General features: G+C 43.9%; 1 protein-coding gene across 9 annotated transcripts in view; it reads left to right on the top strand.

Annotated features, from left to right (window-relative positions):
* The window catches only part of CYRIB (CYFIP related Rac1 interactor B), a 159,632-nt gene that overhangs the window by 67,823 nt on the left and 66,039 nt on the right, over positions 1–25,770 (top strand). For all 9 annotated transcript variants that reach the window (XM_032762903.2, XM_032762905.2, XM_075063241.1 and 6 more), the window contains exon 2: positions 5,577–5,656. The gene's annotated coding sequence lies outside the window, so the exon portion shown is untranslated. The remainder of the gene's footprint in view (positions 1–5,576; positions 5,657–25,770) is intronic.

Below are 25,770 nucleotides of genomic sequence, written 5' to 3'. Positions count from 1 at the left end.
AGTGAAGCCTCTCAAGGCAACCCAGGGAGGGGAAAGTCTGGGGGGAAAGGAGGGGGGATGGTTAATTTCTTCTTGTTTTAAGATCCAAGGGGTTTGGATCTGTGTTCCCCAGGGAAGGTTTTGGGGGAACAGAAAGTGTGCCAATTCTGGCTGGTGGCAGCGTTACCAGATCTAAGCTAGTAATTAAGCTTAGAAGTGTTCATGCAGGTCCCCACTTTTGTACTCTAAAGTTGAAAGTGGGGAAAGAAACCTTGACACATGCTACCTCCAGTGTCATTTTTAAAATATCTAAATAGCAATACATTAATCTTATCAGAGCTAGGGTAAATGAAGTAGTGTTAGAAAAAATTGGCAGTAAGGTAAAAATGAGTTCCTTGTTGCAGTTTAAATTCAAAACAGAAGTGTTCTAGTTTCTAAAGGGATGAATTCAAGCAAAACCTGAAAAATCCATTCTCCGGTATTCAGTCAGATGCTTTTCCTGGTTAGCATAAAGGGATTTAAGCCGTGTGTTTCGGCAGGAATTTAGGTTTTATTAGAAGAAAAATTCTAGCTTTTAAGGCTGTGCAAATAACAGGTCATACATGAGCTAATGGCAAATTGATGCCATGTCATCTTCTGAGTCTGCAGACTGCTACAGTACCTCTGCTGCCCAGAGCTTTGTCAATGGGCAACTGTGCGTTATAACAGATAAATTTCAGTGCTGCTACTCAGAACTCTTTGGGCACCAAAATTCCTTAAAGTATCTTAGCGTACTCTGTTAGATAATTAGCAATTTCTTGGGCAGAGACAAAGAATGCTTCAGACAACAAAATATTCAGAACAGCAGACTGTGTTTATTAGTTATACAGTGTGTTTGTTTTCATTCTGTGCAGATTGTGCCTTTGCTAATGCAAGTTGTTGAGGCCACCCAAATCTTTAATACTTGATTTTTTTTGTCTCCCTTTCTTGTGCTATTGCCTGCTACATCTCAAATGTGCCTCCCATATATTGGTGAAAATTGGATAACTTTGTCTTATCCATAACGTGCACAATCATAGAATATTAGGGTTGGAAGGGACCTCGGAAGGTCATCTAGTTCAAACCCCTGCTCAAAGCAGGACCAATCCCCAGACAGATTTTTTTGCCCCAGTTCCCCAAATGGTCCCCTCAAGGAGGGGGCTCACAACCCTGGGTTTAGTAGGCCAGTGATCAAACCACTGAGCTATCCCTCCCTCCATTAAAAATTAATACATTAATAAATCCATTCATCTAGAAAATCCCTCCCCCAAATGTCTTTTGATGATCAGAATTTAATCTTCAGGTTGAAAAATTATTTAATGTGAAATTTGGTGCATGAGTTCCTATTTATGAAAGAGAACTGGCACCAGAAATTTAATAATAAAGCTGTTCTTTGGCTGGGAGAGCCCAGTAGTACTATGGACTAGAGCCTGTAATATACAGAGGGAATTTTGTACACAGTATTTTAAAATTCTGCGTATTTTATTTGTCAAAGCAATACAATATAATCACACCATTTTCAATTATTTTGGTAATTTATTTCAAAATACCTGTCAGCAACTGTGTATGTAACATATAACAAAAAAGATTGAAGAAATGGTTTTTGACAAATAGAATCCTTACTAATATATTAGCACATCTGTATGGCTCACATGCACCCTCTCCCTGCCTACCCTCCCTCAATCCAGGTGTTGAGCAAGCAGGTTCAGCCTGGCATGAATCATAGAAGATGAGCGTTGGAGGAGACCTCAGGAGGTCATCTAGTCCAACCCCAGGACCAACCCCAACTAAATCATCCCAGCCAGGGCTTTGTCAAGCTGGCCCTTAAAAACCTCTAAGGATGGAAATGACACAACCTCCCTAGGTAACCCTTCCAGTGCTTCATCACCCTCGTAGTGAAATAGTTTTTCCTAATATCCAACCTAAACCTCTCCCACTGCAACTTGAGACCATTACTCCCTGTTCTGTCATCTGCCACCACTGAGAACAGCCTAGCTCCATCCCCTTCAGAACCCTCTTTTAGGTAGTTGAAGGCTGATATCAAATACCCCTCTCTCTTCTCTTTTGCAGACTAAGTTCATTTCCCTCACTTTCTCCTTGTAAGCCATGGTCCCCAGCCCCCTAATCATTTCCGTTTTCCTCGACTGGACTCTCTCCAATTTGTCCACACACTTTCTGTAGTGAGGGATCCAAAACTGGGTGCAACACTCCAGATTTGGCCTCATCAGTACCAGGGGGATAATCACTTCCCTTGATCTGCTGGCAGTGCTCCTACTAATGCAGCCCAATTTACTGTTAACCTTCTTGGCAGCAACGGCACACTGTTGATTCATATCCAGCTTCTTGTTCACTGTAATCCTCAGGTCCTTTTCTGCAGAACTGCTACTTAGCCAGTTGGTTCCCAGCCTGTAGCAGTGCATGGGATTCTTCCATCCTATGTACAGGACTCTGCACTTGTCCTTGTCCTTGTTGAACCTCATCTGTTTTCTTTTGGCCCAATCCTCCAATTTGTCTGGACCCTCTCTCTACCCTCCAGCATATCTACCTCTCCCCCAGCTTAGTGTCATCCACGAACTTGCTGAGAGTGAAATCCATCCGATCATCCAGATCGTTAATGAAGATGTTGAAGAAAACCGGCCCCAGAACAGACCCCTGGGGCACTCCGCTTGATACTGGCTGCCAACTAGACATCGAGCCATTGATCACTACTTGTTGAGCCTGACGATCTAACCAGCTTTCTATCCACCTTATAGTCCATTCATCCAATCCATACTTTTTTAACTTGCTGGCAAGAATGCTGTGGGAGGCCGCATCAGAAGTTTTGCTAAAATCAAGATATATCACATCCACCACTTTCCCCATATCCACAGAGCCAATTATCTCATCATACAAGGCAATCAGGTTGATCAGGCATGACTTGCCCTTGGTAAATCCATGTTGACTGTTCCTAATCACCTTCCTCTCCTCCAAGTGCTTCAAAATGGATTCCTTGAGGACCTGCTCCATGATTTTTCCAGGGACCGAATAATTCCCCGGATTCTCCTTTTTTAAAGATTTATATTTAGATTTGCCTTTTTCTGGGACCTCCTCTGATTGCCACGAGTTTTCAAAGATAATGGCCAGTGCCTCTGCAGTCACATCAGCCAACTCCCTCAACACCCTCAGATGCATTAGATCTGGACCCACGGGCTCGTGCATGTCCAGTTTTTCTAAATAGTTTTTAACTTGTTCTTTTACCAGGGGCGGCTCTAGGTATTTTGCCGCCCCAAGCACGGCACGCAGGCTGCCTTCCAGGGCTTGCCTGCAAGAGGTTCCTGGTCTTGCGGATTCAGCGGCGCGCCTGCGGGAGGTCTACCGAAGCTGTGGGACCAGTGGACCCTCTGCAGGCAGGCTGCCAAAGGCAGCCAGTCTGCCACCCTCACGGCGACCGGCAGAACGTCCCTGTGGCTTGCCGCCCCAGGCACACGCTTGGCGTGCTGGTGCCTGGAGCTGCCCCTGTCTTTCACCACTGATAAATGTAGGAATCAATTTTTCTGTGGGGAAAGAATAAAATCTGCTGGGGACATTAATTCTGTGCTTGTGCAGTGGTGCAGAATTCCTCCAAGAGTATGTAATAAATCTTATTTTACATGTAAAACAAAATGTTTTTATTCTACTCTTGAGTACTTATTGATGGAGGTTGTCCAGGTTTACTAATGTAGACAACTTTTGTCGTGTATCTGATCTCATACAATGCAATATTGAATGTAGTTTTGTGCCTACGCAATGAACCAAAAGCATGTTGATGATAACTTGGATTAATGAGTCAAGCTGAACTTGGTCACATAATAGAATATTTGGACTTGTTTAACTTCTTCTATTTAAAATGCATTTTTCTGATGTTAGCACAAAGAATTCTTCATTGTGGCACATAATTGCCTTTACTACAGGGGCATAAAAGCATAACATTTTATTTCACTGGCTGAATACAGCAACAAAGGAGGGGGGCAGGGAGAGAGAGATTTTAAAAAATAGAAAAACACGATTTTCTAAAACTCCAGCAAATGGCAGGGTGATTCTGAGGTCAGATGTTGTGCTTGAAACTATGAACTTTCTCTTTTAAATTGTGTTTCTTTAACTATTTCAGTTGCCCTGAGGTGTCCGCTATGTATGACTAAACTAAGTGTCCAGGGTATTTTTTTAGACTCTTAAGATCATAAAGGTGAAAAGGCCTTCTAAATCCAGACAAGAATGGGAGATAAATCTGTTGCCAATCCATTCTCCGTTATCTAATTGCTATGCCAAAAAGCGTGTGTGTGTGTGTATTTGTCATTATTTTGAGGGCTTTCAAGAGGCCTGTATAAAGAGAGTCCCTATATTAAACCAAATTAGAAATTTAAGGCCTGTATAATCCAAATATAAACTAGAAACGTCAGCGTTTCAAAGAGGGGAGTATTAGAGTAATTTTGAGTGTGTTTTCATGAAGAAAAAGTCAATATAAAACTGTATGTGTTAATGTATTTGTCATTCTTACAGCTGTAAAATCAGCCTTATTAGTAAAATAGCACGTAGAAAAAAATCTGTTTAATGAAAAGATATACTATGTTGTAAATGAGATTTGATAACCAGGAGTACTACACTTTAGTGTGCGGTAGTGTTTGTTAAACTGTCAGCTGTCTTGTACTGATAGTGACTTCACTGGGTAATGCTCAGATTTAATGCCACAGGTTGCTTTGTTTCATGCTGCTGGTACTGTAGTGGTTAACCAGCTGCCTCTGATGACTCATGGAACTAATTAGTAAAAATTCTTTTCTTGAATTTTTTTGATACTCATTTTATTTTGGTGAAGGAGAGTTCCCATTATCAAACATCCTGTGCTAAATCATGAGTCAGAGACTTGTGAGTTTACCTGTAGCTACTGCAATAGTCTAGTGTACTGGCAACTGAAATCTCTTGAGCAAGATCATTTACAAGATACAGTAGTTTTCTGACTTACAAATGGAGTAATTATTGTAAAAAAAAGTTGTCAGTTCACTGAAACTGATCGTCATCTCACAGGTGTATAACTTTTAGCTGGTATTTCAAAATCAGTTTTCTGATATCACTTAAATGGTTCTGAGTAGTGTCCAATTTTAATACCAATCCAACTTGAAATAACATAGGACTCCTCAATGTGTTTGTCCTATGGTTTTTATTCCTAAGGCAACTGAAGATAGCTGGAATTGTGGTCTTGCATCACACTCAAGTTATGTGTATTTGTAGGATAAGAGTTTCACGATGTTGCTCCACTTCCATGAACAACTTTAAAATATCTTGATTCTTATTTGCATTTCTTCTGAGTCAGAATTCTTCCCTTGCTGTCAGATGTTGCTTAGGGCAGGAACAAGGTTCTTCCATCCTTCACTATCCCTCTTTGCATGTCATCTGTGTTTTATTTTTAAGATGGAAAAATTGTGTTGGTTCCTTGACATGAAAATAGTTGACAACCTGTAATTAATTTAATTTTGTTACTGTACATTAAAGTTTATAAAAATTATTTGTGGTATTTTTATTGAATTAGATCATGTGCCATTTATTTTTAATTTTGTTTCTCTGTTCAGGTTCTGAAGACAAGCTGCTACATCAGCTCCATAAGGAGCTGGAATTTTCCATTAAGACAACAAGAAGATCTCATCAACTGGTAAATATTTATTCAGGTGTCCTTGCTTGTACGCTGTTAATTATCTTCCTTTTAGTGAAAGAATAGCATTTTATACTTCACTGAATCCAAATTAAATTTAAAGATCACTGTGTTATCCACTGACACTCAGCCTTTTATAATGGGAAATATTAGGTGGTAATGGGTTTTTTAAATAATAGTAACTATTCCTTTATTGTTTTTAGAGTCTGCCTGATGAGATTAATTTTTACATTCCCTAGACCCCTGACATCTCACATCTTTCTGGACATCTATTATACAAAACGCATTGTAGAAAGATTGCGTAGCTGAAGTAGTAACATAAAACTAATGCTGGAATATCAAATCTGTAAGGCATTTTCAGAGGTGGAGAATAAAATAGCTATATTTAAGAAGATAAACAGTTCAGGTTTTTTCAGGTATTCTGTTGTTCTGATATATCGCCTCAAACCTCACATGTCTACTGGTATGTGGCAAAATATTACCCTTCCTGTAGTGTAGATATAAATCACAAACCAAAAACTACATTTAAAAAAGTTATTTAGTCAAACACTCACAAGTTAGAGTGCACAGGCAAATATATTTCCTGTCTGTTTGTGTCTCCACCCTGTGTACTGAATGAGACATTGTGGCAAAAATAGTATCTGATCATGTAATTAAAGAGTATATGATAATGCATAGGCACGAGAGGGCAGAATTATGATTGCACAAGCAACTGTAAAACGGACATTTCCTAACTTTTCTGTGTCTTGTCTTTGCAACCTGTATAACATTTTTTAAATATAGTGTTTTATATGCAACTTCCTGAGGCTTTTTAAAGAAAAAAAAGTAAAAACAAATTATCTTATATATACAACTGTAACAACCCCTCACTGTGATCCAGCACTGGAGTTTGAATCCTGAACCTTCAGCATGTCAGCACAGATTGCTACTGCTTGAGCTACGAGACAAAGTAAACTAGCTGATCGTGAGAGTCTTTTAATCCAGATAGAGAGTGGACAACTGGGTCTAGGATTAGGGTGGAGGAGAAACAGAGAGAAAGGGTCCTGGTCTAGCATAGAGGAACACTTATAAGAATTAGAAGTCAACCACCAACTAGATGGTGGGACATCATATGTAGGAAGGTGACCAGTCAGGATTTATTGGAGGAGCAAGCTATGGACAGGAACGAATGGCGACACTGTACTGCAAAGATCTCCAGGATGAAAGAGAGGGCAAAACAACTTATTTTCCCCTGAACTCATTCTGACAGACAGGTGCACCATTTTAGCTGAAACTTAAATAAATCAGCCTGAGGCAGACACTTGGCCTGGAAAACTTCAGCTCAAAGATTTTGTTTGGCAAAATTATAAGCAACTGGAAAGAATTTTATAATGAGAAGTGGTTGGGTAACTTTTACTATACGTGGGATGGAGAGGAAGAATGGTGATTGTTTAAATACTTTGCCATACTTAGTAGTTTGCTAAATTTGTAAGAAGAAAGTTTCACCAAGGGTCTGGAAAAATACAGTAGTCAACGTTGTTTGAAATGGAGACACCAAATTTTATGAATTTGGTGTTGTATAGTATAGTATCTCCTATATACAAGGTTTAACATAACACTTGATTTATAATTTTATAGTTCAGCAGTTTAAGGTAACTGAAAGTTTGAACAGCTTTGGATATAGGCACCTGGCTTCCTGAGCTGGTGGCTATTGAGATTGACATTAGGACATGCAGGTGGAGGATTGTTCCCTGCTAGTTTTGAAAAACACCGTGGGACTCTTAACTTCTATGTGGGCAAGCAGAAGGCAAGCAGAAGAGACTTCTCATCTGTACTATCGCACGCTTGATGATATACCCAAATATTGCATTCACAACATTGGTTTTGAACCACAGTCCTATTATAGGTCAAGAACTAGAGTCAAGTTAACCATGCTATCTTTTTACTAAAAATACTGTATGTGCTTATGTCACTGCATGACTGAGAAGCCTGCCCTGTTCTTGTGCACGCAAACAAAGTTAGAGAGCTAATAGCAATAATTAATAGGAAATACAAGGGGAAGAAATCCATTGGAGTAAAGTATCTGGTTCCAGGTAGGGTATTTCCTTTGATTAAAGCAGGGGTTCCCAAATTTGTTTCGCGGCTTGTTCAGGGTAAGCCCCGTTGCGAGACACTTTGTTTACCTGAGCGTCTGCAGGTATGGCTGCTCACAGCTCCCAGTGGCCACAGTTCAGCATTCCCGGCCAATGGGAACTGCAGGAAGCAGTGGCCCAGCCCGTGCTGCTTCCCACAGCTCCCATTGGCCAGGAACAACGAGCCTCGGCCACTGGGAGCTGTGAGTGGCCATACCTGCGGACACTCGGGTAAACAAAGTGTCTCATGGCCCGCCAGGGACTTACCCTGGACAAGTCGTGAAGCAAGTTTGGGAACCACTGGTTTAAAGGAACCCTCTTTCTAAAAAGAAACTTTTATTGAGCATGGAGTCTGTCAAAACCCCACCTTTCCTTAAAAAGGATAACATATCTTGCATTTCGAAGGCCATGGAAAATAAATATTGTGCTCTAGAACAAAAAGATAATCTTAAGATCAGTGGTTCCCAAATTTTAACGATCTGTGAACCCCTTTCACTAAAATATCTTGTCTCGCGATGCCCTCCTAAAAATGAATATTTCCAGGGATTTTCTCCTTTACTTGAGTATAAATTATAAAAGCAGGGATCTTGGAAATATAAAATTTGTTTTTATGACATGCTTATTACACACTAGTTAATTATTAATTATCATTATAGTATTTTTATTACTTTATGAAAACGGCAACACTCTTCCAAGATCTCACTTTCATAGCTTGTATCACTTCGAATAAGCCTGTTATTAGAGAAGGCTCCTGTGTTTCATTAAGACATATCCAGTGTGAAACAGCATGAAGATATTTAAGAAACCACCTCAGAGTTCCTCTTACATAAGCATTCAAGTCTTGAACAGTCGAGGCAAACAGTGCATGTTACAACAAAGCTTAAACTTGTTCTTCATAATAATTTTAAAAACAGTACTAGCTGCCTATTTAATATAAAAAACAGCAAAAAACATCCACCTCCCTTTCCATTTTTTATAAGGAGTCTTGAAGTTTAAATCTCCTCAGTGTGATAGATATACTTGCTTTGATCTGTTTGGCTCTTGGAAGTCCAAGGACTCTGGGCTGCTGGCTGCGTGCTGCTTGGAGTCCCTAGGGACAGCTCTGTCCGCCATTAGGGAATTTTTCCCCAAGAACTCCTGTAACATTTCGCAAACCTCCAGAACTTCACAAAGCTGAGTTTGGGAACCACTGCTTAAGATTAAGTTTCTGCAAAATTATACATGAATCTTAAATATGTTTGTTCCTGGTTTACTTGATGTAGTAGATAATACTTATGTAGAATATAGAAGGTTGAATTTTATGGACATTTTTAGTTGGGGGAAAGGATGCTCCACTCCTCTTTGAATACTTGCGATCTCTGTAATTGTCTCCTACTTCAGAGGGCATAAATCATGGAATGGTCATTCTTTCTTGTAATCATTTTATAAATAGCTTAATTTCATCACCTGCAACCCTGTGACTCACTCACATTTTAGAAGTTGTTAAAGATTTGGTTTTATGTAGCCAGTTCACCAGAAATAGTTGAAGTTTCCTGTATTTGTCATGAGGAGTATATATGCTGATGTATTATGGTGCATTGTACAAACTGCTCTAAATGTGTTATGCAACTTGTGTCCTAGCGTTGGTATCATAATAACAAGGATCAACACGTTTACAACTTGTGTGCTGACTTTTTAAACAAACTTTTTTAAAGTGTACCATTGTCCTTTGAAATTTTTAAATTGTGTGCAAAATGTCCCTTTTTCCAAAACAATTGCAGTATTCAGCACAAACCGCTTCTTATTTATTTGTGAAAAATTGGTGTAGGTCACTTTCTAACTTGTATTCAGTCTAGCACAAGCCTTCATTTCCTCCCTTTCTTTCCTTCTTGCCCTTTCTCAAGTTAAAACAAGAAAAAAAAAGTAGCAAAATAGCTCATTCAGAACTGATGGTGAGTATTATCCAATACTCACAATCTTGCATATGATAATGAGTTTCCATATACACCTCTACCCCAATATAATGCGACCCGGTGTAACACAAATTCAGATATAATGCGGTAAAGCAGTGCTCCAGGGGACGGGGCTACGCACTCCGGTGGAGCAAAGCAAGTTCTATATAATGCGGTTTTACCTATAATGCAGCAAGATTTTTTGGCTCCCGAGGACAGCATTATGTTGGGGTAGAGGTGTAGTTACAGTGATCACTTTGTGAGACAATTCTCTGGCTTAATTGGTGGGGAAATGAAAGAAGAATCCATTTGTGTTGCCAGAAGTATAACAGGCTCTCTTTTATTGTTACAGCATAACGTTAAATGTTTCCTTTTAGTAAATCAGGAAATAGACTGTAAATAAGAGATGAACAATATTTAAAAATTGTTTTAGAGCATGTATTTTATCATTGAGGAAATCTGATTTGCACAGATCCCTCAATTTTTGTGCAGGATGGAAAATGTAGTAAGCTGTACTAATTGTAGAATTTCAAATTCTGTTACAAAGTACCCCACACAATAATTTTTCACTGAAAGTCATGCCAGCAAGCTACAGAATTATAGTATCACATAGTAGAAATTATATGGAAAATCCCACGTTATATTTATTTCCCAGGGTAGTGAAACCATTTGTACTTTGTCTTATATTAGCATCACAAGTTAGAAATAATCCTTTCTGATCGTATTTTAGGACATCAGTACAAATTTTAGGACACTAATACAATGAAGCTTAAAAAACACTTTTATATAGACGTCTTGTGGAATTTATTTGTTTCCATGGTTCTTGTAGTATTGGTTGAATTTGAATCAAAATGCATCATAGCAACTGGATGATAGGAAGCAATTTTCTTGTACATTTTAAAGGCATGGATTATTTTTAGAAAAGATTTACCATAAAACACTTGCTTACTCATTTGCGTTGTAATAATTTTGAACGTCTTTCCAGCACACACACATTTTATAGGAATGCTGGTATCTGAGCTGAGCACCAGGAAAACCCCGAAAGATTTAGGCATATTTATGTGCTGTTCTTATTTTCTATAATAAAATGTAGCACTTCTGTAAATCCAGTTAATATTGTAAACTACATAATATATTTATCTGGTGTTTATCTAATATGTCAAACAACAGTGGTATATTTGTTGGCACTGAATGTACAATCAATCTCCTTAGTCACAACTTGTATTGGTTTAATGGTGTGGCTTGTGGTATTGATACTGTCATAGTGGGTATATTTAAAACCTTGAATGAAGATAGTGCCTCTAAAAGTGAGGGATTAATATCCCTGAACACCAGATGTAGTCAACAGACTGCTGCATCAATGCACCCCAGTCATCACCTGCAGCAGCCCTGCTATTGCATTCTCTAGCATTTTTACTTGATGTGTAAATGTGGTAAATTAATATCATCGATTTGAGTCTGAGACTTTGGTTTAATAGCTAAAGTGGTGAACTCTGTGTTCTGTTCCTGGCACTGCCATTGACTCACTGTATACCTTCGAAAATCCTCCATTTTTGGTTCAATTTTCCCAGGTGTCAAATGTGTGCAATAATACTTACCTGTTCCGTAGGGTAGTGAGGAAAATATTCATCCCCTTAATATTATATGTAAAGTCACTGGATCTGACTGCGTAATAAGAGGAGCAGAATTTATCCAAGGATTTAACAAGCGTTCAGAGGTCGTTGGATGGAAGATGAATTTTTGATATTTACACAAATAAGTGACTTAACTTTCAATTGTGATTGCTCTTAGAGGTGAACATGGCTCATATTCCATACTAATGCACTGTGTGGTTTCGCCTCACAGTCCTGCTGCAGTTCTGTTGTTGTTTCCACTTGTAAATTTTTTGTCTATCTCAATGTTAAAAATTAATTTTGGGCAAACTTTGTTTTCTGGTTTCTTAGTGTAGGAGCACATTTTTAGCAGTCTTTAAACTAGAAGGAATTATGTTTGAATAGTTTCAGAGTAGCAGCCGTGTTAGTCTGTATCTGCAAAAAGAACAGGAGTACTTGTGGCATTTTAGAGACTAACAAATTTATTTGAGCATAAGCTTTTGTGGGCTACAGCCCACTTCATTGGATGCATGCAGTGGAAAATACAGTAGGAAGAACAATGGTGGAGGGGGGAGGGAGTAAAACTTTCCCCGTGTTTATTCCTCCGCCCCCCACACACACTGTTCCTCACACCTTCTTGTCAACTGCTCCAAATGGACCATTCTGATTACCACTACAAAAAGTTTTTTTCTCTCCTGCTGGTAATAGCTCACCTTAACTTATCACTCTCGTTAGAGTATGTATGGTAACATCCATTGTTTCATGTTCTGCGTGTGTGTGTATATATATATATCTTCCTACTGTATTTTCCACTGCATGCATCTGATGAAGTGGACTGTAGCCCATGAAAGCTTATGCTCAAATAAATGTGTTAGTCTGTAAGGTGCCACAAGTACTCCTGTTCTTTTTGTTTGAATATTGTTATACCAAATGTTTGAAAATTCAAACCTTTGCTTAGAGTTGTAATATTCAAATGTAAGTAGGGGGGACACCTCTTTGAAATTTAAACAGTGAAAATTAAACAGTTCCTACTTAGAATGAGTTAGGAAAAAAAAAACAAGTAAAATCTTCATATGCTGTTAGTTCCCAGGCAGTGCAGCTACTCTCCATGTGTTCAACAGCAAGTTATGTGAGACATAAGCATGATGTCCTGTTGATGCACTCCTGCAGTTGAGCTTAACCACACGCTCAGTAGCATGCTATGATGTCAGATGTTTTCTTGGTGGTTAGTTTGTCAAACTGTGGCTCCTGACCTTGTGGTTGCAGGTGGACAGAAAAATATCTCCCTGGCTTTCAACTCTTGAGTCCTAGCTCCACCGTGCTGTTTCCTTCAGTGGCTTTTCTCCTGTCTTTATGGCCAGGTGAAAGCCCTTCAGCTAGGACTGTTGGCTGGCTCATCTAGCTTTCCTATCCAATCCATCACCATCACCCGCTCCCTGCCCCTTTTCATACCTGTCTGCCTTGTGGAATAGAGAGCAGCTAGGTTGGGCAGAGAAGAGGCTGAGCTGGCAGTGAGGAGATTCAACCACCTGGATCATCCCCCTGAACCTGATTCTTGCTCATCCCCCTCCCCATAATGAGTCAGGTCATAGAAGGCACTGGGGAGAAGCAGTTCTTTAAGCAAGGAGAAACAGTTGAGACTATTGAGATTTTTGCCCTAATTTTTCATTCTTCTTCGAGTGCTTGCTCATATCCATTCCAAATAGGTATGTGCGCGCCGCGTGCACGTTGGTTGGAAGATTTTTACCCTAGCAACACCCGCCGGGTTGGCTGGGTGCCCCCTGGCGTGGCGCCGCTATGGCACCGAATATATACCCCTGCCGACCCGTCTGCTCCTCAGTTCCTTCTTACCGCCCGTGTCGGTCGTTGGAACAGTGGAGTGTGCCTTAGCCTTTCTCCAATTCCCTAGCGATTCACCTGTTCTAGTACTTCTGTGTATATAGTTTATAGTTATAGTTATAGTTGTAGTTTATACTGTTCTTAACGTAGTTAGTGTTTTTTACTTAGAGGGTTGTGGATTAGCCCTTCTCCTCTCCCGGTGCCCAGGCCCATGCCTGGCTCACTGGGCTTCAAGCCGTGCTTGGCCTGCCGTTGGCCGATGCCAACGGGAGACCCCCACGACTCGTGCCTAAAGTGCCTGGGGCAATCCCATCTCTCAGATAAGTGCCGCATTTGTAAATCTTTTAAGTCGTGGACAAAAAAAGAGCGAGACTTTCGCCTTAAGCAGCTCCTAATGGAGGCGGCCCTCACCCCTCCAACTTCGGCACCAGGTGCCGCACAGTCCACGCCGGGGAGAAGTGCCTCTTCGGCACCGCTAAGACGCCCCGGCACGAGCCGTCACCAGCACAGAAGACAGCCCGGCACAGCTCCCTCTCCCCGCGTGCCAAGAAGGGTAAAGCTCCTGCGGCCCCATCGCTTACACCGCAGTCAGAGCCTCAACCTACACCGAGTCGCCCAGCACCTGCCTCGGCACTGGCAGTAGCGGCACCGTTGAATCCAGCCATGCAAGAGCCGTCGAGTCCGGTGCGTGACAGCTCCCCGGCACATGCCTCGGTTGAGCTCCTTGTTCCCACCACGCCTGAGACCTTTTCAACGGCGAGGGAACTCATCGCGTTGACAGAGCCCACCCTACCTCAACCCCCGGCGCCACCTGTGCGGGTTGTTATGTCAACAGGGAAGGCTGCTCTCTATCGACGCTGCGAGCAGGTGCCACTCGAGATCCAGATCCCGCCGGCGTTCCCGATCTCGCCGCTGGTCCCGTTCCAGGCGCTGCTCACAGTCCCGGTACCGATCACCTTCTCAGTACCGGTTGTACTCGCAGCACCGCTCAAGATCACGCTCTCCGGACCGGTACTTCAGTCGTCGGTCCAACTCCCGGCACCGTTCCTGCCGCAGCCGCTCTCACCATCGAGCTTCATGGTCCCAGTCGACCTCCCGGCACTGCGCTGGTCGCAGGTCCCAGTCGCACTCTCGGCACCGGTACGACTCCCTGTACCTCTCTCCGGTGCGGCACGACTCTCAGTACCCTGCACACGGGGCACCTCCTCATGGTCTCTCCGCCCCGCCGTGGCCATCACGGCACCCATCCGAGTCCTCTCGCACTGATAGCGCCCTATACGGAGATTCGGAACCGCAGAGCCGTACCCTTCAGGAGACACACGGCGCGGAACAGGCACCTCAGTGGTCCTTCTGGACTCCTTGGGCGTACCACCAAGCCCAAGGCAAACCTGTGGCTCCATCTCGCTCTGCCCCGTCGGAGCACTGTGCACCAGAGGCCACTGTTAGCCGCCCCCCTCCAACGGGAACAGACACTTCGGCTCTAGCCCCGGACGCTCCAGTATTCCAGGACCCTGAGGTTCCTCAGGATCAGGAGTCCATCCAGGAGCCGGTCGTACCCGGTCTGTCGTCGTCCTCTTCACCAGATGAGGCAGTAGCCGTTACTTCAACATCGGGCCCACCCTCGATCAACCTCCGCACCCACCAAGATCTTCTCTGACGGGTTGCTCTGAATATCAACCTACAGGTGGAGGAGGTCCCAGAGGTGCAGGACTCTGTTGTAGACATACTATCGGCAGACACCCCTACTCGCGTGGCTCTGCCTTTTATCCGCTCCATCCAGGCCAAAGCAGACACAATTTGGCAATCCCTGGCATCTATTCCTCCTACGGCCAGAGGCGTGGAGAGGAAGTTCATGGTACCCTCTAAAGGGTATGAATACCTCTATACCCATCCTCCTCCATGCTCTCTGGCCGTTCAATCTGTGAACGAGAGAGAGCGCCATGGCCAGCAAGCCCCTGCCCCAAAATCGCGGGAGGCTAGACGGATGGACCTATTGGGGCATAAGGTCTACTCCGCCGGAGGCCTCCAACTGGGGGTAGCTAACCAGCAGGCCCTGCTCAGCAGGTATAGTTATAACACCTAGCAGTCAGTGGGTAAGTTCGCTGAGCTGATCCCACAAGACTCCCGACCAGAGTTCCAAGCTCTCCTGGAAGAAGGGAAAAATTAGCGCAAACATCCCTGCAGGCCTCACTCGACGCAGCTGATTCGGCGGCCAGAACCGTAGCCTCCGGTATTACAATGCGGAGAATATCATGGTTGCAAGTCTCGGGTCTGCCTCTCAAACTACAACACACTATTCAGGACCTTCCGTTTGAAGGCCAGGGCCTTTTCTCGCAGAAAACGGATCCTAGACTCCAGAGTCTGAAAGACAATCGTGTCATCGTGTGTTCCCTCGGGATGCACACTCCGCAAACGCAACAGCAGTCTTTCTGAAGCCAGCCTCAGTGCCCTTACCCACCACCAAGGCCACGACAGGACTTTAGCAGGAGGCGTGGCCGCAGGAACCACAGACGACAATCGGGTTCCCAAGGAGGCCAGAATAACGGTCCTGCCAAGCCATCTGCGGGACCGAAGTCAAACTTTTGAAGGTGCGCCCGAGAGCAGAGCACCAGTTGTTTCCCAGGATCCTTTTCACTTCTCCAACCGCCTTTCCTCCTTCCTCCCTGCGTGGACCCAATTAACCTCAGACCGTTGGGTCCTACGCACAGTTGAATTTGGATACCACCTCCAGTTTATTTCGCCCTTCCCTCCCGTCCGCCCTCCCCATTCCTCTTCAGGGACCCCTCTCACGAGCAAATCCTCTGGCAGGAGGTTCGTACGCTCCTCTCAATCGGAGCTATAGAGGAGGTGCTGGAGGAGCTCAGGGGCAAGGGATTCTATTCCCGATACTTCCTAATCCCCAAGACGAAAGGAGGTCTCCGTCCCAGTCTAGACCTACGCAGTCTCAACGTCTTTCTCAAGAAATTGAAGTTCCGCGTGGTGTCACTGGGGACCGTCATCCCATCCTTGGATCCCGGAGACTGGTTCGCTGCTCTCGACATGAAGGATGCATACTTTCATATCTCCATTTATCCTCCACACAGGCGATACCTGCGGTTTGTGGTGCACCATCACCATTTTCAATTTGCGGTCCTGCCATTTGGCCTCTCCACCGCTCCACACGTGTTCACAAAGTGCATGGTGGTAGTGGCTGCCTTCCTCCGTCGGCGACGCATATGCGTTTTTCCTTACCTGGACGACTGGCTAATTTGCAGGACCTCCGAGGCCCAAGTCTCCAGACATGTGGCGATCATCACGGACCTGTTTGAGCGATTGGGCCTGATGATCAATACAGAGAAGTCCACTCTGGTACCCACCCAAAGATTGGAGTTCATAGGAGCCATTGTAGACTCCAGACTCGCAACAGCCTGCCTTCCGCTGCCCCGCTTCTGGTCAATAGTCGCGGCCATACAAAACCTTCAAACTTTCCCGACGACCTCGGCCCATACCTGCCTCAGCCTGCTCGGCCACATGGCTGCGTGCACCTTTGTAACCAGGCACGCCAAACTGCGTCTGCGTCCCCTTCAAACCTGGCTGGCCTCAATTTACCGCCCAGGCAGGGACTCGATCGATATGGTCGTCACCGTTCGTCAAAGTGTCTTAGGCTCCCTCGACTGGTGGCCAACACCTTCCCTGGTCTGTGCAGCCATGCCATTCCACCCAAGACAACCCTCAGTATCCCTAACAACAGACGCGTCGTCTCTCAGCTGGGGGGCTCACCTAGGCCATCGTCGCACGCAAGGCCTCTGGTCGACCCAAGAGCTAGTGCTGCATATAAACATCAGGGAGCTGAGGGCAGTCCACCTTGTATGCCAGACTTTCAGACATCATCTGCAGGGCCGTTGCGTTCTCGTGCTCATGGACAACACAACGGCAATGCATTACATAAACAAGCAGGAAGGGACTCGCTCCTCCCCCCCTTTGTCAGGAGGCGATCCATCTGTGGGAATTTGTATAGCCCACTCTATAGACCTGGTGGCGTCCTTCTCCCTGGAGTCCGGAACACACTAGCAGACCATCTCAGCAGATCCTTCCTCGCCCACGAGTGGTCGCTTCGCCTGGACATTGCCCATTCCATCTTCCAGAAGTGGGGTTTTCTCCACATTGACCTCTTCGCTTCCCGCAACAACCGGAAGTGCCACAGGTTCTGCTCCTTCCAGGGTCTCGCCCCGGGCTCGATATCAGACGCCTTCCTAATCTCTTGGGCGAACCACCTGCTTTACGCCTTTCCCCCCTTCCCGATGGTGCACAGGGTTCTCGTGAAACTTCGCAGGGATAGGACTCGACTGATTCTGATCGCTACTGCCTTGCCCCGGCAGCACTGGTACACCACGTTGCTGGACCTCTCGAGGGCCGACCCAATCCCCCTGCCCCTCCATCAAGACCTGATGACCCAGGACCACGGCAGGCTTCTCCACCCAGACCTGCAGTCCCTCCACCTAACAGCGTGGCTCCTGCATGGTTAACCCAGCTGGAATTACACTGCTCAGCCCTGGTGCAGGAGGTTCTCCTGGGTAACAGGAAACTGTCTACTCGTTCCACTTACTTAGCCAAGTGGAAAAGGTTCTCTTGCTGGTGTCAGATGCAGAATGTTGCTCCTACAGAGGCTCCCATCCCTAATATCCTGGACTACCTCTGGTATCTCAAGCAGCAGGGTCTCGCGACCTCATCTCTGCGTGTACACTTAGCAGCTATCTCGACTTTCTACCCCGGAGAGGGAGCTTACTCTGTCTTCTCCCACCCTATGGTCTCCAGGTTCTTCAAAGACCTGGAGCATCTTTTTCCTTTGGTACGACGCCCCACCCCCTCCTGGGACCTCAGTTTAGTTTTGATGAGGCTTATGTTCCCCCCGTTTGAACCGCTGGCAACCTACTCACTCTTCTATTTGTCATGGAAAACAGCCTTCCTTGTAGCCATTACATCGGCGAGGAGAGTCTCTGAACTTCGAGCTCTGATGGTGTACCCACCTTACACGATATTCCACAAAGACAAGGTGCAGTTACGCCCACATCCGGGGTTCCTCCCCAAAGTAGTTTCCTCCTTTCATCTCAACCAGGACATATTCCTCCCGGTCTTTTTCCCCAAGCCCATCACATTCACGTAGGGAGCAACGGTTCACTCGTAGACGTTCATAGGGCCTCGCCTTCTATATTGACCGTTGAGGTGTCATAAGTAGATAGTAAGGGTTAATTTCTTTTACTGTAAAGGGTGAACAAAGGGAACCAAACACGTGACAGAGGACCAATCAGCCAACTGGATTTTTTTAAGTCTGGGAGGGAACAGGAAACTCGGGGTCTTTTTGTTTCCCTGCTGTGATAACAAGCTTTTCTTCTAACTCCATCTTCTTTCAAATATCTACTATCAAGTGTGATACAAAAGAAAACAAAGTTAATGCTGTGATGTGCTTAATTTGTATTAACATGGGTGTTGATTTGCTGGACTTTAATTGGGCTATCTTTTAAATCAGTGTTATTCCTATTTTTCTTATAGCCATATTCCTTTTTGAATTTCTTAATGCAGAGTTAGTATATGTAAGTTCTTTCTTTTTTTTATATAAATTTCTTTTAAAACTTGTGGGAGTTTCTTTTCCTAGTGAGGCAAAGGGATAAAAATTTCGTACCAGGTATCTTCTCCCTCACGGAAAAGGGAGGGGGAGAAGCATTACATTCTGGGTTGACTTTCCTATTGTCCCAGGGCGGGAAACAGGCTACGGAAAAGAGAGGAGAACAACTCTGTTCTCTGTGTTGAGTTTTTCTTCTTAGTTACTGCTACGAGACAAGGAGGGGGATCTCCTGGTGTGTTAGCTGTGACTACTTGAATGCATAGCCTCGATGGAGGTAAACAGCTCTCTTGGTTTGCATTGAAGGTAAGTATAGCATCGCCCAGGCGCACCAGGGAAAGGGGAGGGAGCTGGGATGAGATAGGGAGCCAGGGTCTGGTCTTGGGGGGGTCCCCAGGGAAGGTAGGGTGACTCGGGTGACCAGGAACCTTAAAATCCGGTGTGCACGGATACAGATCCAAGCTGGGTATAAGCTTGGGGAGGTTCACAGTAAACACCAGTTTGAACGCTAAGTCCAGATTTGAGACAGACGTTTACCACACGACGCTTCCGTAGAACGCCCAACTGTTTGTCGGTGGCAGACCGGATGAAGGGCCAGCCCTTTTCTTCCCAGAGATTTCGTCCTGGGTAACAGCATGCATCCGGGCTTGTTCGATTTAGCTCATGCTTCTCCAGGCCACGTTACCAGCATCTCGACCAGGCCCGCCTCGTCAGCTGCCTTTTTAGCTCGATGCCTATCCAGAGAATGGTGAGCCACGTCTGTCTTCGGTGCACACCTTTACACCATTACGCCCTGGTACAGTAATCCAGAGACGTCGCAGCCTTTGGCTCGGCAGTCCTGCACTCTGCAGTTTCTCACTCCGACCCGCCGCCTAGGAAGGCTTGGATTCACCTATTTGGAATGGATATGAGCAAGCACTCGAAGAAGAAAGACGTTACTCACCTTTGACTGTGTTCTTCAAGATGTGTTGCTCATATCCATTCCAAGACCCCCTCTCTTCCCATTTGTCGGAGTAGGCGGCAAGAAGGAACTGAGAGGCGACGGTCGGCAGGGTATATACTGCCATAGCGGCGCCATCGAGGGGCGCCCAGCGACCACCGGATTGCTAGGTAAAAATCTTCGACGAACGTGCAGCGCGCGCACACACATCTATTGGAATGGATATGAGCAACAGATCTCGAAGACAACATTACAATGGTGATGTAACCTCTTTCAGACTGCTCCACTGTTGATAATGTTTAAACACTGGATCATTTTAAACACAATGTTCAAATTAGACTACTGAACTATTTTTAGTTTTTTTTAGTTAGTTTTTTTTGTTTATTTCCTTTAAATTCCAAATATATAAGCGCTCCTTTTGTTCTAAATTTGTAATACATTTGAAAACACCACACCAGCAGTTCTAAAATAAGTTTTCTTTTAAAAACAAGTAGCATATGTATTGCTACATGGATATCCAGTGATCTAACTCAGATTTGGAATAAACTAGACTTCTTGAAGCACATAAATTTCAGTGCAGTGAATTTAAACTATTCATCTTTTCACAGTTGACTGATACCATGCAATTTACCATTTTGACATATATGGGATGGAAATAAAACAGAGCCTGTTTGGCATTCGAGGTTTCATGACACTGCTCATACGAGTACATCATTGTCTTGTTCGCTGGATAATTTTCCCATTCACTATTGTGCAGGTGCATGTTTATGGTTGCCCACATGTGTCCCATACTTCGCTGTACTTCACTGTGTTATGTTGGGGTTTTGGTAGCACTTTGAGGAACCTTAAGAATGAATATACTCAGGCCAGGTCTACACGCGACTTAATCGGTTTAATGGCCGATATACCGATTAACGCTGTCCTTCACATGACGTCGCATTAATATCGATTTACCGCCTCCTTAAATCGATTCGGAACTCCTCCCAAACGAAGGAGTAGCGCTAAATTTGATAGTGATAACTCGATTAGGGTTCGTGTGCGGAAATCGACGTTATGGCCTCCGCGTATCCCAGAGTGCAACCACTGACTCTGGACATCAATGAACGGATGCAGGCGGCAGGTAACCAGGAAAAGCCCCCGAAGCTTTTGAATTAAATTTCGTGCTTGTCCAGCTGGAGCTCTGACAGCACGGCGGCAATGCAGTCTGAAATCCAAAAAGACTCCAACATGGACCGTACGGGAGAAACTAGGTCTGACGCTGTAGGGGAGACAATGTTGTATCCTGCTCCGTTACAGAACACGAAATGCCAAAGCGTTGAATAAAAAACTGCAGGATACACAGCGCTGCGTACAAGCGTAACGGAGCCAGAGACTCAAATGGACGCTCATGAAGGGAGGGAGGGGACTGAGACTCCGCTAATCCCACAGTCCGCACAGTCTCTGAAATTATTTCCACTTGGCTGAGCTCCAAATGTCTGTAGGTTCAAACACATGTCTGGCGTTGTCAGGGAACAGCTCCTCAGTTTATCCCCCCCCCACCAATGAAAAAAAAGGGAAAGATTGCTGGTATGGCGTTTGCTCAATGCACTCTACGAAAAGGCGCCAAAGGTTGTCTGCTGCCTTCACAAAGGAGGGGTGAGGCTGTACCCACACACTCGGGGCAATGTTTCTGCCCCAAGTCAGGCACTGTGCTCTCAACACGGAAGTGGGAACTATGGGATAGCTGAGGAACAGCTACCCACAGTGCACCGCTCCTTAAATCGATGGTAGCCTTGGACCAGGGACGCAAGCAATCGATTTTGTGATTGCACTGTGGACGCGCAAACCCGATTTTTATAACATCGGTTTTGTAATATCGGTTTAAACTACTTCGAATTAATCGTGCAGTGTAGACGTAGCCTCAGTTACTGTTTTTCTAATAAAGGTGTGCTTTTGGGAATAGCACACAGGAGTAGAATTAAATAAGATATTTAACTACAAGTCGTAATTTGGGTTGTACCTTAAGCAGCTATTTTCATATTTGGAACTGACTCCATTTAGTTTAACCATATAAATTTGGATATGTTCATCTAGAGCTGGGCATAATTAGCACTTGGTATTTTTCTGAATACTAGTAAAAATAAAAAAAAAATCTGATATCGAAGTATGATTTGCAAGGCTCATTTTGGTAGCAATCAGAGACTTCTAGCTTCCCAACAGTGTGCGTTTAACTTTCTTTCTTGGGTGGCAGGACTTTGCTATGAGTACTTTTATTCTACATTCTGATTGGCCTCTGGCATTGTCCTTCCCCTCCACTCTTTATGCACCTCCAGTTTGATTCACTTTCTCCCCCATATCAGAATATTTCTGGTCTTCCATTGATGGCTTTTAACTTTTTAGTTATATTAAAAGCCACTTGAGGCTTCACAATAAAACATACTGCCTTGAATAGTCCATGCTGTAAGATAGACTTGATGGAAATTCTTTTTCAGACTTTTATAACAGTTAAGCATTTCAAAAGACTAAATTCTAATTCAGTGCACTCTTTTTGCTGTTCTTTAATGCTACAAACAGTCAGGTCTAAAAGTAATAAAAAGAAAAAACGGGAAATGCTTTGATTTTGACATTGTTTTCTATAGGTGGATTTAATGTCTCATAGAGTCAGAGAGTTTATGCCAGAAGAGACCACCACATCAGCTTGTCTGTCACAGGCCACCAATACCACCCACTGCCTGAATATTAAACCCAACAACCAAACTTAGGCCAAAATATTACACTGCACAGGAGACTAGACAGTTGTGCGCCCAGGCAGAGAATAGAAGGGACTGAGGTGCACCAGTCTCCAAGGCCCTTGCAATGGAAGGGTAATGGTTAAGTGAGATATACCCAGATAATCCTGGGTATAGCTCATTTAATCTCAACTCTTTTCTCTTTGTGCTATGTGTTTTGTTAGTGGAGGCAAGGTTAAACAAGTGCACCTTGCATTTGGATCAGAAAGTGGTAATACTTATGGGTCTCAGATCCTGTGGGACTTCCTTCCACGATGTTGGATTGGCTTCCAAGAATGCTCTGTATCCTGTGGGGCAGTGGACAGTTCCAGTGTGCCTGATGAGCCAAGTTGTTGACCGGGGTCCTCTCTCTGTACCTTTTAGGTAATTATTTTTTAGATAGTCCTATCCCAGATCATAAAGTACATTTTTTTTTATCCTCCTTCCCTCTCCATCTAAGAGTAATGACTAAAGGCTTGTCTACACACAAATTTTGTACCGATTTAACTGTATCTGTTTGGAAACTGATTACAGTTAAAATTTATGGCACCCTTATTGTGGATACATTTGTAAGGTTCTTATAAGTCAGATATAGTTAAACTGGTACAAAAACTGTGAGAAAAGCCTTAAGGTGCCACCTCCTTGGCCTTCTCTCTCTGTCTTGTTCTCTCTGAGGGTATGGCTACACTTGGAATTTCAAAGCGCTGCCACGGCAGCACTTTGAAGTGTGAGTGTGGTCGGAGCAGCAGCGCTGGGAGAGAGGTCTCCCAGTGTTGCATGTAAACCACATCCTCTATGGGTGTAGCATGCAGCGCTGGGAGCCATGCTCCCAGCCCTGCCGCACTGATTACACTGAGGCTTTACAGTGCTGTATCTTGCAGCGCTCAGGGGGGTGTTTTTTCACACCCCTAAGCGCGAAAGTTGCAGCGCTGTAAAGTGCCAGTGTAGCCATACCCTCATCCTACTATGCCACAAAGCCCATGCTGCTTTGTTCACATTTTAAATACCCTGCTGGAAATAACCCTGAGGGCTATAGAGTAAAATCTAGTTATCCCGATCTTTATATTAAACAACGAGATTGTAAGCTCTTTGAGACAGGGACTCTTTTCATTGTGTGTGTTCAGTTCTTTGTCTGGTGGGGCTCTAATTACTCATTGGGGCCTCTGGAAGTGAAGAGTTCTTTAAAAATTGGAACTGGTAAGAAGCCTCTTAACCCTTGTCTGTCATTCATATTTTATCGTTTCCCATCATTCAAGTACTAATACTGTTTATTAAGGGATTAATTGACTCATTAAAATTGAGAACACCATCTCTTTTGTATGTTCCTGGGAAATAAATAATGTTTGTACAGATCAGCCACATAATTACTGAATCACTTAGTTGGGGTGCAGGATCACGTCATATATGGAATTTAGCAGCAGAACATCAAAGGAAGCTCCTGTGTTAGAAAAAACGCTGATCCAGGTAGTCACAAGGGAATTATTGCAGTTGATACCTATTTTACATGTATCATTTACATTATCCATGTATACTACTCTTATTCTGGGAGTAAATACACAGGTAATGCTTATCTGAGGAAGAGAAATATTAATGAGACCTCTTCTAAATCCTTTTGTTTAATTACAACAATAGTTACAGTGCTAAATCACTCCATGTACAGGCTCCTTTGACAGTTCAGAAGCAATATTGAAAGGTAAGGCCTTATTTTAAAAGGCACCACCATATATATATATATATATATATCTACATTTATAGTTAAGAGTTTTGATTGCATGTAAAATTTTTCTCTGAATGGTATAGCGCACATGACTTAAAATATCCCATAATAAAGAGATTTGTTCTGAAATTAGGCCACCATTTGTTGATCTTTAAGCAAGGTTCCAAGTAAGGATGTAAAAGTGTGACCGGTTAACCAATAAGCTTAATGCTTATCGGTTTCTGCTAATGATTAAACTCTGCCTGGGGTCCTGGCTGCCGGCACTGCCCAGCACACCAGAGGCTGGCCTTCCCCCACCTGGCACCCTGCTGGCTGGCTCTGCACTCTGGTGGTGGCTGTGCAGCTGGCGTCCCAGCTGCCACTGCACTCGGTACTCTGCTGGCACGCCTGGCTGCCAGGCACACCAGGAGGGATCCCAGGCACAGGGCTAGCAGTGGAGCTCCGTGTAAAACATGGGCGTGCACCCTACCCCTCCCCCCCCCCCAGTTCCCCAGTTAAACATTTAACCAACAGAATTTTAATCGGTTACACAGTTATTGCTTTTACACGTTATTTACATCCCTAGTTCCAGGTGTGCTTTCCTACTAGTATATGTGGTGTACATGTTGCTGGAAATAGTATATCATAATGCAAACAATTTACCTTGCCGTCAGATGCATAGAAGATTTATCTTTGTCCTTCTGCAGACTTTCTTCCCTCTTGGAGTAAAACAGTCATTTTAACCTGAGACTTCCTGTAGTACTATGTTCCAGAATCTGTCTTTTCCCTAGGGCTCTTGGTCACTTTTTTCTGGTGAATTTCTAATTACTCCATTCTAAGCATTTTTATAGCTTTTTATGTTTTTAAGAAGTAATTTTGATATTGTTGCTCCTTTTGACTGAGCAGCTAGTCAAAGTTCAGAGGTTTGGACGTGTTCCAGGTGGTGATAGAAATTGATGGAGTCTGGTGTTTCCTTGATGCAATCTTATTTATTTACAAGGAATGTACAAAGTCCTGTGTCTCTGAACACAAAAGGAACCAAGATCAAAAGGAGCAATTTCTTAGCTTCCAGCCCTCCAAGCTTCCTTAGTCAATGCCAGACCCAAAAGCATGCTCCCTAGCTTTACTCCCACATACACTTAATCAAAACAATACTCAGCCCAAAAGCTCCTGGTGGATTCATGCACACTTTCTGTTGGCGGGTGTGTGTGTGTGTCATGTTTACAGTTATGTTAGATGTGAACCCACCATTCAGTTATCAAGAAGGTTTTACCCAGTTCATAAAAATGTTGTACTTTTCTGTAATGCAACAAATGTTTGAGTCTCCTTCAAATTTTGTAGCAAATCTTGTAGCTTTTTTGGTTTCAGAGTAAGTATGGCAATTTTCAAGCCAAAGTTATTGGGCGGTGAGTAGCTAAAAGGACTCTGTAACAGAGAGTAGTTAATAAGCGCTGTTGCTTTTTCATAATAAGCTCTATGCAGGTTTATGGTTCCTTTATCCTCTAGGGGGCCTGACTTTAAACATGTGACATGCACAGTTCTGCTCCTAGACTCATCGTTTATGCAGATACATAGGATAATTGTGTGTGCTAATAACCATAGTTATTCAGCTATTGAACTCTTCATATCAAATCTTACTTTTTTAACATGCCAAAGGGT

The sequence above is a fragment of the Chelonoidis abingdonii genome, chromosome 2 (genome assembly GCF_003597395.2).
Source record: "Chelonoidis abingdonii isolate Lonesome George chromosome 2, CheloAbing_2.0, whole genome shotgun sequence".
Lineage (NCBI taxonomy): Eukaryota > Metazoa > Chordata > Testudines > Testudinidae > Chelonoidis > Chelonoidis abingdonii.
Note: the sequence above shows the minus strand (reverse complement) of the source record. Positions and strands in the feature narration are given on the sequence as shown.